This window comes from Tiliqua scincoides, chromosome 2 (genome assembly GCF_035046505.1).
Source record: "Tiliqua scincoides isolate rTilSci1 chromosome 2, rTilSci1.hap2, whole genome shotgun sequence".
In the NCBI taxonomy this organism is placed as follows: Eukaryota; Metazoa; Chordata; class Lepidosauria; order Squamata; family Scincidae; genus Tiliqua; species Tiliqua scincoides.
Window position 1 is genome coordinate 103,416,199 of NC_089822.1, and position 12,453 is coordinate 103,428,651.

Consider the following 12,453-nt stretch of genomic DNA (forward strand, 5'->3'; position numbering starts at 1 on the left):
GGAAATAGGAAGGTAGTTTGATTGGTGTTTGCTTAACACAATGGTGGGTGGAGTATTGCTTTCATGTGTATAACCACCCTGAAATTTGAATGAGGATCAGGACATTAAGTACAGGTTGAATCTCATTATTTGCTAGGGTTCCATTCCAAGAATTCACAGTGGATGGCAAAAACTATAGCACTATATATAAAAACTATACTACACTATATTATATAGTTTACTATATACTATACTATACTATAGCACTATAGCAAATCAATTTAAAAAACAAAGTTTCTTTGCTCTGATGATTTAAAACAGCCTTGCTGACCTTTGTAATGCAGAAAGAGGCCATCAGTCTCTCTCCAGTTGCTTAGGCTTCACTAGGAGGCAACAATCTCTCCCTTTACCAGGAGCCCCAGCAAAGGGGAAAGAACTGAGAAGGTGATAATTGTGGCCATCTAGACTTCTTACAGGTACTCAAGGGGAAGGGAGGAGTGAAGCCTGCAGAGAAGGATTGATGGATTGCCAGCCGGCTGCCCACTTTGGCATTATTAATCGAGTGTTTTCCTTTAATTTAAAGGGCCCTTCTCATCAGTTTTGAGATAGAAAAATCTGTGGATACTTAGGTTATACCTGTAATCACTTGTATGACTGTCTCTCTGCAACAGTAAAAAGCAGTTTTTTGAACTGTGATTTTAAAGGAGTGCATTATTTTCTTTTTCCTGGGATTGGGACATTCCTTCTTTTGCAGGGGCCACTCCTGTTGAGTCAAATCCATGTATAACAAGGCTGGACCTGTATCAGCAAAAGTCAATCCGGAGGTTGATGACTGGCTGCCTAGAAAGGGGAACTTAACAAAGACTGTGTGGAAAAAATACAGGATGTAGGTACAATACAATTAATCTGAAGCAGAATTTCAACACTAAAATCATGGAAGGCAGTTCAAGTTTGCATACAGTAATGTAGGAGATGCTTAAAAGGTGATTGGATTAAGACACAAGAATTCTTCTCATAATGTGTGACTATGGGGGGGGGGGGGAGGTTGTGTAAACTAGCAGTGAGCTTGTGGCTTGACCAAAGTCCTGGAAATGTGTGACCTGTATGCTGGGAGAACAGTTTCGCTTGCATATTATAGTCCATAATACCATAACCAGGTCTTGAAAGAGAAAATCACAGCTAAAAGGCAAAAGGGGGGATTTTCATGTAACACTGGTGGTAGCAGCCTTGTGATCCAGCTTTATGACTTTTGTGGTTGTATTGGAATCATGGAAACTCTGGTGAGGAGGTGTTACGTGAAAATCCCCCCCTTTTTTCTTTAGCTGTGATTTTATATCTGGTTATGTATTATGGACTCATGCAAGCCAAACCTCAAAACACAGGCCACACTTCTCGCAGCAGAAACCCTGGTCAAGGCACAAGCACATGGATTACACAACCCCCACTTCCCTGTAGGTCAATGTATGCATTGTATCGTTTTAAGAGATATATGCAAAAGTGTCTCCTGATCCAATCACTGTGTATGCAAAACAAGTCGGCATGCACCTCTGGAGGAAGAAGTCTAGCATCCTAAATCATTGTTTAAGTATTGCCTATTCTTTGTATTGTCTTAAACTCGATCACTGCTTAAGTACTCTATGCAAATTTGAATTGCCTTCCTGAGCTGCTGTATTTACTGGTTATTGTGTAAGGTCCCCCAGGTAGGAAGCCAGCCATTAGACACACTGAATTTTGCTGATAAGGGACATCTGGACCCCAAACACCCTGGTGGGTGGCAGTTTTCCCCCAGCTCAGCGCCCAGCCCAGCTCTGGGTCAGCAAAAACCCTTTTAAGAGAAGGCTGCCATGTGCTCTCTCTCTCTCTGGCTGCTCCTCCAAGGCAGAGGTCCTCCTCCATAGGACTCTCCACCCCCCCATCCAACTGCTCCACAAGACAGGTAACTATATTTGCATCTGGAACCTTTTCCCTTCCCCCCCTTTTTTCTCCCCTTCTCTCCCCATCTTTAGTCAGCAACTGGGTTGGCAGATCAGGGACCCCTAAAATCCTTCCCTACAATCTATCCTTTTCTGATTTTTCTTCGGAGGCACCAAATACACTCCACATGCAACCACCATGAAAGTTAGGTACAATAGATCCAAGTACTAGGATTCAAGTAGACATATACTTACCATTTTCCCATGTGCATTATGTATACCTGTGTGTTTTTGCAATAAAAATATAATCCTATTGAAAGTTATCTTTCTCCCAGTCTCCTCCTTAAGCTAAAAGGGAATTTCTCTGCATTACGCTGTTTTGTTATCCAGCCTATGGTCCTGAAGTTTCCCAATAAGGGCAGTGTACTAATTCCCCTAAACAAAACAGCCCTCTTTTGGTAACATTTAATTGGTGGAGAATGGTGGGCAGGCATGTGTTAGCCATGGACATCACACCTGCCCAATTAATTCTGGCCACCCCACAGGGCAGCACAAAATAATTGAAGGTTTCACTGGAGGGAAGGAGATAACTCCCATTTGAAAAAAACATTTCCTACACCATAGGCAAAGCAACTGGCTTTCTGACAGGAGGTTTAAAAATGGTGGAGAACCCAGCCTCCTAGGAAACCCTTTCTTTGTAAAATTGAAATTCACCATAGACCTTGCTAACGGATGGCTATGGAAGTGGGAAAAGGGACCAGACCGGATTTCTGCAATTCATCGGTGTGCAGCTATTAAGGCACCTATGCCCTTGTGCACCCTCACTACAGACCCTTGGGTGTCTTTCCTACCAGAGGTATGGTCACCTGACCAAGCAGCCTGTGGCACTGTTCCAGCAGGGGTATTCATAGAAGGCCCTGACCCACCCCCTCAAAGACAACACAAATATCCCACAGAGGCAGAGGAAGGAATAGGGAAAACTAATGAAGGGTTACTTAAATGGGATGTAATCACCCCTATGCCTTCAATTTGCAATGCTCCTTTGTGGCCAGATCTCAAAGCAGATGGAGTGACTCGGCGAATAACAGTAGATTTTCGAGCCCTTAATGCTTGTACTCCGCAAGTTGCACCAGTAGTAGCAAAATACAATGAGATCCTTATGGCCATTGCTGCTGGATCCAAATGCTTCTCGGTTTTAGAACTTTCAAACGCTTTCCATTCCATAACTTTGCACCCAGCTTGTTGGTACAAATTTGGGTTTCTATATTGAAACAAACAATTTGTATTTAAAAGGACTCCCCAAGGTTTTCATTCTTCCCCCCCAATTTGTCACGTATTTGTAACTCAGATGTGGGAGAAGTTGAAACCGGGGCACAAGAAGCATGCGGCCTCTTACGTGGATGATATTTTGATCCACTCAGAATCAAAAGAACTCACTACTGAAATTACACAGGAAGTGTTGCAAACCATTCATGAGACTGGTTTCCTAGTGAATAGAGAGAAAGCACAGCTAGTGCAGGAAGAGGTCCATTATTTGGGAATAGCTCTAGGGCAGAGTGGGAGATCCTCTATCAAACAGTGAGTAGAAGCAGTAGCTAAAATGCCAGCCCCAACAGATGTGCACACCCTCCGAGCCGCCCTAGGCACTTTTGGATTCTCTAGAGAATTCATAGAGGACTACGCTGGAAAGTCCAAGCCACTGCTTAAGCTTTTAAAGAAAGGTGCAGTATGGGATTGGGGCCCCGAGCAACAAGCAGCATTTGCAGAGTTAAAGAAAAGCCTTTTAAGGGCACCTGCACTTGCCAACCCAAACATGACCCTACCATTCTACATTCAGTTAGCCACCTCAGATGTAGCTATAGGTGCCACCCTGATTCAGCACCAAGCATACAAACCTCAAATTATAGCATATGCTTCCAGAGTCCTCACAGGAGTAGGAAGGAAGTTCAGTACATGTGAAAAGGCCTGCTTAGCATTAGTGTGGAGTTTGAAACACTGGGAATACATGGTAGGAGGATCTCGAGTGATAGTGCAAACATCACACTGTCCCCTCAAGTACATCATCTCAGGTAAAATACAAGATGGGCAAGTTTTAAATCCTAGAATAGCTCAATGGACCCTAGCATTGATTAGCAAAGGTGTAGAATTCAGAAAGGAACCCAGGGAGACCCCATCAGCTTACGGACTCATTATAGAAGGAGAGGAACATGAGTGCCCAATTCCAGAAGATGAACCCTTATTATGGCCTGTAGAATGGGGAAAGCCCATGGAAGAAGCCAGAGAGGAAGGCTTCTCTATCTGGTTTACTGATGGATCCTCTTACTATGTGGACGGTAAACCAGTTACAGGATATGGAGCTATTAGAGTGAATGATCAGTTTCCCTTGTCAGGAAAAACCCTCCCCCATTCCAGCCAAGCAGCAGAGATAGATGCCCTTATGGCTGTTCTCCAGCATGAGGCATGTGATTCTCCCCTAGCTATCTACACTGATTCAGATTTCTCTGCCAAGGCAGCAGTACAGTGGCTGCCGCATTGGCTGAAAAATCAAATGAAGACTGCTGAAAACCGATCTGTTACGCACTCAGCGAAGTGGGAGAAAATAGCAGATCTTTTAAAAGCACCTACCGCAAAAACCTGGGTAGCACATGTCAAAATCCACCAAGGAAGTAGCTCTGAAGCTGGGAGATGGAATGAGCAAGCAGATTCTATAGCAAAAAAGGCAGCTATCAATTCCAAAAATGCAGTCCAGCCTGTAGCCCCAGTTCGCACCAGGCGACAAAACAAACCAGCACCCAACAACCAACCATTATTAGATCTACAAACCTTACAAGGAGATAAAGAAATACAAGAGTTAGAAAAGACAGGTTCAGACAAAACAGGAAGATATCGCATAGAAAGACAGGCCAGTTTAGTATGGGCAATTGATTCCAAGGGAAACAAACATTGGATAGTTCCCACTGAGGTTTGGGCAGACCTCATTCAATTTGTTCATGAACAAGGACACACAGGAGTAGATAAAACATTAGCGCGAGTAAGAGATACTGGATGGTGGCCCTCCATAGGAGATGTGCTCAGATGGTGCAAAAATTGTTTGGCCTGTGCTTCAGCAAATGCTGATCATTCAGGGCCTAAGGCTCCCATTAGCCACAAGAGAGTTTAAGGCCCCTGGGCTAGGTTGCAGATAGATTTTATTGGACCTCTGCCTCTCATCAAGAACCAGAACTGCCATTGTCTAGTAATAATTGACCTATTTACTAAATGGATTGAGGCATTTCCATGCAAAAGGAATACTGCTGCTACCACAGCTAAGATCCTATTTAACTCTTGCTTCTCCAGATGGGGATTCCCTAAGGAAATGTCAAGTGACAGGGGAGGCTCCTTTATTGGGGAAGTCTTTATTGCAAGACTTTATTGCAAGAACTCTGCAAAGTACTAGGTATCAAACAGCATTTTCACATTGCCAGGCACCCAGAGTCATCAGGATTTGTAGAAAGAGCTAACAGAGTAGTCAAGGAAGCCCTACGCAAACAAGTTAATTCAGCAGGAAGAGACTGGGATGAAAGACTTCCACTTATCTCGTGGGCTCTTCATGGGTCAAAGGCTATACATGGACTTACACCTTTTGAAGTCATGACTGGTCGCAAAATGCAAATCAATGGTTTGATTCTATTAGCATAGTGCCATCATTCCCTGCTAATTTACTATGTATCACTGGCTTCCATAGGGAGTTTTCTATAATCGAGGGAAGAACTTGGATTTCATAAGCAGTGAGTTCCCTAGGGGTTGTATGAACTACTGATTTTACAATCATTCTACCAATTAACATGCTTCTGAGTGGAATATTGATCCTAATCCTGTACAGTAATTACACAATGGATGATATTATACTGTTAAACCTCCAGGCACACAATTCATGAGCTAAAATTATGGTATTGTTCTATTTCCTCCTAAAGTTAGCATTTTTATTGTTTTGAATAAACAGTAAAACACTGCTTTTTTTTACCCACAGGGGAAAGATACCACTTTGAGCTGAAGAAATATTTGAAAGGGAGAGAGATTTAAGCCACCTCTTTCCACATATGCTTTACTCAGCTGCAGCCTTTCCCAAGCTGCTTTGAATTTAAACCAGGGGTGCTCAATAGGTGGATTGTGATCTACTGGTAGATCGCGAGGCAAAATGAGTAGATCACGGAGTGCCGACCCCCCCCTTCAGGTGCCTCTGGGAGGAAACGCCGGGAGTAAGGCCCATTGTACTCAATGGGGCTTACTCCCAGGTAAGTGTGGCTAGGATTGCAGCCTCACAGCCTAATCCTAGGCATGTCTAGTCAGGAGTAAGTCCTGTTATACTCAGTGGGGCTCAAGGTACACCAACATACATTGTACACATAAATGTTATATGTTATGATGGCGCGAACATTGTAAAAAAAACTCTGGTAGATCTCCGGGCCTTGCTGGGTTTCAAAGTAGCTCTCGAGCCAAAAAAGTGTGAGCACCCCTGATTTAAACACACTGTGTGGGAGGAAAGAATTGCCAAACTCAGCACAACACCTGTAGATTTCACAAGAGGGCTGCAGTCCTATACGGACGTTCCCAGGAGTGAGACTTACTTCTGAGCAGTGAGGCCAAGGATTGTGCTGTAAATCACAGATCATCTGCTCATGGTTTTCCACCTTCTGCCAAGATGTGGAGGAGTTTTCCTCTTGCCCTGTGTAGAATTACAAACATGGTAAATAATACCCTTTTGTCTCTTCCCTGCTGGCCAAAGTGTTCAGTTACAAAGAAAGGCATGCAATGATGGCATCCAAGGTCACTTGGATGTTCTGCTTCATGCAAGACCTTAAGGATTCTCAGTGCGTCACTTTTTTGTCTCAGTGACATACAATTCCTAACTGTGCCATGGCATGTGATGCGTTCCTGCAGCTACAAAAATACACTCCTTTCCCAGAAGTGCCAATAGACTACTTGTGGTTAATTTTACATCTGTTCAAAACATCCAGCCTTCAGAAGGAGAAGAATTTTGTAGGAAAAGAATTAAGAGAAGTAAGGGCCCAATCCTATCACACTTACTTGGGTGTAAACCCCACTGAATATAGTGGGACATCTCAGAGTAGACATGCAAAGGATTGGGCTCGAAATCCCTATTAAAAAAGGTACATGTGGTGTGAACCAAGAGCAATTTCTAAAATCAAGTTCTACTCGGTGCTAAGTCGCTAGCAAGCTTGTGCCACAGAAAGCAGGTAAGCGAGTCACACTTCTTTTGAGCTTATAGTAATTCTGCAGCTAATAATAAAACTTATCATAAGACCACTCATTACCATTTAAAAATGGAACCTGAGAGGCTTAAAGAGGACACTTTCAAAATACAAGGTGTAGCTGTGTCACGTACAGGACATCAGGGCATTTCAAGGCCTTTCAGCCCTAAATGAGAGGGCAGCCCTAAACCGATCAGAGTTTTTCCAGCTCTGTCCCTCATTCCTTTTGTAGTATTCATGCATGACCCAGCCCAACTACTAAGCACTTTTGAAGTCACACTGATTTATTAAAGAGTTCAGTATGTGCTTAAACCCTTGTTTTGAAATGAATAGCACAGAACTTGGGCAATATCCTCATTTGTTTCTATTAGGAAGGTCAGAGGGCAACATGATTACATCATTACATCCCCCCCCCCCCAAACTTCCAGAACACCAAGCTCCTGCAGATAAGCACTGCACTGGGTAAAACCTATCCCATGGATGGCTCTGCACCCAATACCAATGAATTCAAGCAGCCTTTTTTGTTTGAGGTGCATAGGATTCTCAGAAAATTTTCCTAGAATATTCCTGTTTCATTTGTGTAGCCATTTCTGGTTTTATAATAACCCATTGCAATGCTGCTCCTGTGAACTTCCCATTCTTAAAATTATTTTCCAAGGCCCTTAGGCAAGCTGTGATTTTTGGTGTGTCCTGTAGTACTGAGCAGAGCCTCCAATGAAAACACGGGTGATGGAAAGATCAGATAACTAACTGAGGGCCCAATCCTAAGGACTGCGTGCCAGCTTACTGCTGGCATGCACTGTTGCAAATGTGCCATAAGGTATGCTTACGGGCCCTAGCGTCAGTGCTCTGCTGGTGCTAGCCCAGCACTGGCCAGCAGTGGGCTAGTGCCAGTGGAGCAACAGAGCTCTGCCACTCAGTGGACAAGCAGTGGCAAGGTAAGTGGGAACGTAGGGGAAGGCGGGGAAGAGGTGCTCCAGGGTGGGAGGGCAGGGAGGAAGCCTTCTAATGGAAGGGAGTGGGGCAGGCGGGAGGTGGAACAGGTGGAGCTTTGCTCCACCAGATAGAGCCTATGTGTTGGACAGCCAGCTCCATTCAGCAGTGGGTGCCTTTGATTTAATCACTTGCCCCAATTTAGCAAGATTGATCAACCAACAAAAGCAGGTTCCCACTTGTGTAGCCTGTGAAGGGACTGGGCCACCCCAGCCCTCTTGCTGCTTGCCCACGCAAGCCCTTGGGTTCTCCTGAGTCATTTGAGCCCACCCCTGAGCACACAAACTCCAAAAATCAGAGTAAAAGTTCTTTATTATAACTGAGGTTAGTACTTTAAGTAGCTGCCACCCAACACAGCAGGCTTCTCAAGGGCAGCTAGAGATGTCAACACACACATAGCTACAGGAAAATAAGAAAGCTAACTGGTTTTACTCTACTCAGATGCCTATATACACTTACATGATCTTTCCCTACAGATGTTCAGAGAAAGCAGAGTTCCCCCTTGGCATGTGCCAACCCTGAGGGGACCCATAGCAAAGACCCAGCGCCGCTTTATGGCACAGCCTGCCAATCATAATTCCTCCATTTTGCTGAGTCATGTTTGCCCCACTTGTGCTGTTCAACCAATCATTACCCGGGCCTGCTTTTGCCATCGGGCCAATCAGAGCACCTGCATGTATTTCTCTTCCATGGTGTGATCTCATCATTTGCACCTGTGTGGTATGTCCTGGCCCTGGTGCTATCCTTCTTATTCCCAAGGGCATCTGGCCTTCTTCTACTTTCCATTTCAAAGTTAACTCTGCCTCCCCCTTCCTGTTGATTAACACCTTCTCCACTCCATAACTTTGCCTGACTACGCAGTTCCAACTTCAAAAGACATAACTTCCTTTATCATATTCTCCCTCTATATTAAGTACTCTCCCTCAGTTACCTTATCCTAACCTACCCCATCACCCTCTTATGTTGAATGATCCCTTATAATTCCAATTACCCCTTACAATCCCATGCACCTCCTTCACATAGCCTTTTCTGCTGCAGATGTGAGTCTTCATCCACATCATAAGACTTATTCAGGTCTACCAGCCATAGGGTTCCCATGCGTCAGACACAGACATTCAGGGTTTCGGCCTCCTCCAAGGGAAAGAGTTTAATGTCAGGGTGAGCAACCAAGAAGAAAAGGAGCAGAATTGTGCCTGCTTGGCTTGAGAGTTTTTGCTATTAGTTACTGCTATAGTACATGAATGGTGCATATTCTCTCTCCACATCTAACAATTTTTATTAACTTTGACATTTCTACAAAATGCATGGTTCTGTAGTGCATTTCTTCAAGTTCCAAGAGTCCCTGCTCTTCCACCCCAGTTTCTATCAGGTAGGGAAGGGCAGAGAGAAGGTAGGGGCAGAGGGAAGGGATGGTAAAGAAGGAATGTGAAAGAGTTCCAAATACGTTTATAGTTACCTGAGTTCCTGAAAAGTTTTGGAGTGCCCTGCAGGGATCCAGAGCTTCTAAGTAGTGTGTGAAAATCCCAATCTGAGGCAACACACAGGAGATGACTGGGTCCAGTGACAAGTAGCTAATCAAAATCCTCCAAAATTTAAGGAGTTTTGGAGTTGTTGCCTCTTGCAGCACTGGAAATGAGCTGAGCAGTTGGAGTTATCGGAGTGAGAAAGGTCTTCTAATCTAAAGCAGGGGTGTCCAAACATTTTGGCAGGATGGCTGACACTGAGACAGGGGCTGGGGGAAAAAAAGAATTTATTTTTCATAATTTACATAAATGAATATATTTGAGATGGCACTTCTATGAATGAATGAAGGTCTTGCAATAGCTCAAGGCCTATAAAAGGCCTTGCACAAAGCAAGGCCAGCCTTTTCATTGCTGCCACTCCTGCATCACAGACATGGAACAGCAAGCAGTGGAGGGAGCCCTCGTCACACAGGTCAGGTGAGAGGTCAGTTGTCCTCACACTGAGGGCAGTTGTGTCGGGCCAGCATTGGCTCCAGCAAGTCTCTGGAGGGCCAGAGGCTCATTGGAGACTGGGGGCTCCCTGCAGGCTGGATTGGGAGCCCCCAAGGGCCGCAAGTGGCCCCCGGACCAGGGTTTGGGCACCCCTGATCTAAAGCATACTGTGTGTGTAAATGTGTAACTTGGTGGGTCAGTGGACTCACAATGGGGGCTGATGTGCTCCAGCTCACAATCAAGGAATCCTTTTCTAATCAAAATGTAGATAGAGGATGTCACCTGTGGGATTGATCCAAAGGCTTAACCATAGCAGCTAAAATGCAGATGTACTAGGAACACTTTACAAGTAAAATGAAAATACAGGCTTTCAATGCAGACAAGCCAGGGAGATGTCAGGCACATTGGAATAGGGTTTCATAGCGCATGTGCAAAATACATAGGCTATGTGCAAACCAGGAGATTACACAGTAAGCAGGCAAAATGCAGATGACTTGATACTGCATACAGAGATCAAAATATTGTGTTCAGTGGGGGTAAATGCAAAATGTAAATACAAATACGGTTGAGTATCCCCAAAGTGCTTGAGACTGGAAGTGTTTTGGATTTTGGAACATTTGCATAAAAATAATGAGATATCTTGGGGATGGGATCCAAGGCTAAATACCTGTAAGTCTTGGCCCTATTTGGCACATCATCCTACAAATCCAAGGATCTTTCAACTAGAGACACATGGGAATGAACACAATGCCTTATGCAGGCAAAGAAGCAACCTGCCATTGGTGTGGGTGTTCTGCAAACATGCTGTCCACCCCTGGTGTGGATAAGGCCCCTGGGTTAGCCCTTCCCATCACCCCCTGGAAGGCTGCCAGCTTGGTTATGAACTGCAAAGCTTCCTAACTGGACTTTCTACTGCAATGTGTGTTTTGCACAAATTTTGGTGCTTTATCTCTGGCAACAAAAGTTTCCTTAATAAGATTATTTTTGGGGCACATGTGTGTGCTTTAATACACATCTTTCAGAGCACTCATGATAACATCTGTTTCAGTTGAATCAAAATGAATCTTGCCTTTCTTCCTGCCTTTACCCTCTAGCCTTTTCAGATATCTAAGTTTATTATAACTGTACTCTGCCGATTAGCTAAATGCAGGATTAGAAGCCTTAAAATCAAGCCAGTAGTGATGTTCGTGTTCCTTTTCAGAGGGTCGAGTATGTTCCTCAATACCTCATGGAATCCTTTGGGGTCCCTCGAGCCAACTGTGCAGGGACCATGAAATTTTTTGTCATTGTAATATATTGCTGCTGCATAGCCAGGTGAACATCCTTGAAATTTATTATACTGGCCGATTTAATGTTATTTTTACTACTTATCTAGGCAACTATGAATTTGCCAGCAAGGACTGTTATCAACAGAACAAATATAAGAGCCTCAGTGAAGGACATAGAAAGGCACCCTTTCTGAGAGACAATGCCAGATGATCTAAACAAGACCAGCTCTCAAGGACGGGTTTTGACTTTCTGCCTGCTTAAATCACAGATTGTTCAGAGCTTTCTTATAATAACTTATCAGCCTTCTCCATAACAAAAACAAACCTTCAGGAGCTATGTGTTACAAACACAGTAGAAAGAACTGGCTATTCTTTAGGACAACTTGTCTGGTAGCTTTCAAAACTCAAAAAGGGAGTTTTGGTATCTTTCTTGGGCAGCCCAATCCTAACTTGTGCTGGAATAGGCAGGCCACCTGGCCTGCACTGAATCCAGCGCAGGGTTAGAGGTCAACCTGGCGCAACTCAGAGTAAAGTCCCCTGATCCTGAGTAAGACTCCAGCCACCTCAATGGGGCTACTCAGATCTGCGCTAGCTAAAGCACTGGCACAGATCTGCACAGCATGGTATAAAGCCGGTTTGCTCGGGAGGGGGGTTAGGATCTGGCCTATGTGCCACCCCCCTCCCAGGCCTGGCCCGCCCATTAGCCCACGCACCACCTGTCCCAGAATGCCCCTGAAACACCCTCCCAAACCCTCACACTGGCGGCTCAGAGGTCAATCCAGTGGAATAGACCAGCACAGTCCTTGCAACAACTTCCTCAACTCCCGCGGTGGTACAAACATAAAGCACATTCACAGCACCCAGAAGCCACGCAAGGGATTTGTGCCAGATTAACTCAATTCCAGGATTGCCCTCTGAGTCTTGCTGTCTACCTCCACTTAACTCCTGATGAAAGTACGGCCAAGACAATGGAGGTGAACAGAAATCAGGGTTTTCATTTATTCAGAGTGTGTTGCTGCAAAAATATGAAGATGCTTTACTGCTGAAGAAAAGATTTAAGTCTCCATTATTCCGTTTTGCTTGGCATCCTTGT